The 3,229-nt window shown below is 31.0% G+C and overlaps 1 long non-coding RNA gene across 1 annotated transcript; it reads left to right on the top strand.

Annotated features, from left to right (window-relative positions):
• Positions 1–1,230: 1,230 nt before the first annotated feature.
• LOC147544276 (uncharacterized) lies at positions 1,231–1,850 on the top strand. The gene is made up of 2 exons (XR_015223852.1): positions 1,231–1,356; positions 1,437–1,850. It is a non-coding gene; the product is annotated as an uncharacterized LOC147544276 (long non-coding RNA).
• Positions 1,851–3,229: the final 1,379 nt, after the last annotated feature.

Here is a 3,229-nt window from a genome sequence, read left to right as displayed (position 1 = left end):
ATAATGTTATTTGCTGGATAATTAACTTATGTGGAGAACATTTGAGAAAGGTGTAGAGTGTACTGTCATATCTCGACTACGCATATTCAAGATGGAAATAACATTGCCGAAAATGTAATGTTAATTTTTATTCGAAACATTGTTACCATAACTATTTTGTATTAGGGAGTCACGATAACATTTAAGAAAATGAAATGTAAATGTGATTGTAGGATTCAATCACTTGAGCTCATATTAAATGGTCGGAAGAGATTACTAAATGCTCTTGAACAAAGTACACACTTTATATAACTTAATTGTATCTTGCAGTGTGTAGTGTCTTGAAGGAAGTTGGCCAACATTCATAGTCTTCAATTATTAGGTTGGTTTTAAGGATTATGACTTCTATTTGCAATTCCAATGGTATAGTTTTCTTTTTATTATCTTTTTCTAAACTATTAAAGAAAAATTAAGTCCTAAAATTACTATAGCATTAAAAAAATTATTTTTAGATTAAAGAAATTAAAAAAATTCAGATGACCACTTTATTTTAAGTAGACACTAAATACACTTGAAAAAAAATAATTGTTAGACACTAAATGAAATAATAGTCATCATAATACTTGGTATCCTAATTCTCGTAAAAACCTCACAGTAATCAACTAGAATTCTCTCTTCTTTTTTTGTAACTATTTGGGCATATTTGTTCTCTATTCACAATTGTTTGTCTTTCATTTCACTTGATTTTTATTTAATTAACTCAGAACAACTATTTATATACATCTCAGTTTTCTTTTATCAAATTCAATTTGAGAAATAATTTTTAATGAGCTCATTTTATAATCTTTATAATTCATCTAGAATCATTTATATATTATAAGACTAAGGAAAATGATCTGAAATTAATTGTGTTGTGGTTCATAGAAAACAGGTGTTTACTTAGTTAAGACGCTTAAATAGGCCCACAAAATTTAAGCTCGCTTCGGACCATTGGAAATTAAGAACTGACCATTGTAATTTAGGTAATAAAAAACCTAGAGGTAGGGAAAATGGACTTTCACACCCTTAGGATGGCCCTATGGGTTTTGATATAATAGGCCCAAGATTTTTAGTTGGTTGTTATCGTGCTCATTCGATTCATGATGTATTGCATATATTATTCAGGATGTATTGCATATACTATTCATTTAATGATATAGCTTTCCCTCTCTCTCTCTACGTATATATACATTCATATATATAACAAACTCTATCTCTCTCTCTCTTTAGTAAAGAATGGCAATGAATGTAGCGGAAGAAATTGAGCGATTGGAAAACGAACTCAAACAACTGCCTGTCACTGAAAATATATCTCTCCTTGAAGAAGCAGAAGATAGGGTAACAATTTTTTGTTATGATTATTTTTATTATCATTATTTCAACCTTGTAATAACCTCAAATTGTTGACTAATTAGCAGTGGGATGAACTGAATTCCAAAATGTTGAAGACTGGTAGAAGAGACGGAAAAGATGAGCTTCGTAAAGAACTCAGAAAAGCAGACCAATACATGGAGATATGCATTCTTGGACTAAACGAAGAGGAAAATATATTAAAGAGGCCAAGAGACCAAATTCGACGCAGAATTAAAGAACTTGAGAGAGATCAGAATATGCCATAAAAATATTTGGCAAAAGATTTTTTTTTATAATGTTGGACTGAACATTAGTATTAAGGGTTAACAATTTCCATTTCAAAAGTAGCTAGATTAAATCTATGAATATCTGTGGTTGTTAGATATAACAATCGTACTATACATTTGTGTTATTATAATTAAGTTGGTTGGTGATTGAGACTTAACTTCATTCTGAAAATGTTCTAAATTTCAAGTGCTTATTGTTGAGTCCAAGTTTAGTTTTCTTCTTATTATAGGTAGGTTTCGTGTGGTCTTAATATAAGCTGTTAATGTGGCGAAGATGAAGCTACTTATGCTTAATCCGAGTTCAATACTTTGTTTTTTCTTCTGCTAGTTGCAGTGAGCTAGACAAGCATTTGACATCTTAGTTTGTTATTTGCTTCACATTTGACCAGGATATAATTTATGGAGAGGTTATAAGATGGAAACAAGTTGTTTTTTTTTTGGACAATGACCCAAGGTAATAATCCTACTTTTTAGTTTTAATGCTTATGCATCTCTTAATGATAGGAGGAAGACTAGTGCTGGTAAGATTGTAAATGAACTTGTATCTTGTTTAGCATGTGATGGTTCAGGATGATTGGGTGTATTCAATAAATTGTGCATGGGTCCTGTTTGTGATGTGGAGAAGCAGAAGCAAGTCACCGGAAACAAACTCATGAGATTTGGTTTTATTTACGGGGCGGGTCAGGCCTGTACGGACCGGTCCGGTCTCGAGCAGACCCGACCTTTTAAACACCAGTATGCTGAATGCATTTACTTTGTTGTCCTGAGTTAGGGAAGAATTTCATCGAGAGAGAAGACGAAGAAAGAGGAAATGAAAGCCTACGGGATTTTATTTTTGGGATTCAAAACTAATCTTATCACATTTTTTTGAGAAAATATAGACAAAAATTAACAGAACGGAAAGAAAATATGGTTTGTGGCCTCAGAAAATTTGCAAATGCTCGAGGACGAAAATTAAGTTTGTTTAAGAACCAGATATCTCTTAGAAGAATTTGAAAATTCTTGTGTTTTAAGTTTCTCGTTGTACTCAAAGACAAATGTTAATTCAACATGTATTGATTCGAGATAAAAATAATGTTATTTGCTGGATAATTAACTTATGTGGAGAAAATTTGAAAAAGGTGTAATGTGTATTGCCATATCTCCACTATGCATATTCACGATGCAAATAACATTGCCAAAAATGTAATGTTAATTTTTTATTCGAAACATTGTGTCAATAACTATTTAGTATTAGGGAGTCAAGATAACATTTAAAGAAATGTATTGTGCATTTCAAATGTGATTGTAGGATTCAATCACTTGAACTCATATTAAATGGTTGGAAGTGATTACAAAATGCGCAATGATTAATATTGAGCAAAGTCCACACTTTATATAACTTAATTGTATCTTGCACTTTGTGTAATGTCTTGAAGGAAGTTGGCCAACATCTATAGTCTTCAATTATTAAGGTTGGTTTAACATGATTACGACTTCTATTTGCATTTCTAATGGTATAGTTTTCTTTTACTATTTTTTTTCTAAACTAGTAAAGAAAAATTAAGTCATAAAATTACTATACCATTAAC

Source organism: Eschscholzia californica, unplaced genomic scaffold (assembly GCF_041429995.1).
Source record: "Eschscholzia californica isolate CP2 unplaced genomic scaffold, dmEscCali1.0.p SCAF_4, whole genome shotgun sequence".
NCBI lineage: Eukaryota > Viridiplantae > Streptophyta > Magnoliopsida > Ranunculales > Papaveraceae > Eschscholzia > Eschscholzia californica.
The sequence above is the reverse complement of the archived record's forward strand: the minus strand, read 5'-3'. Positions and strand labels throughout refer to the sequence as shown.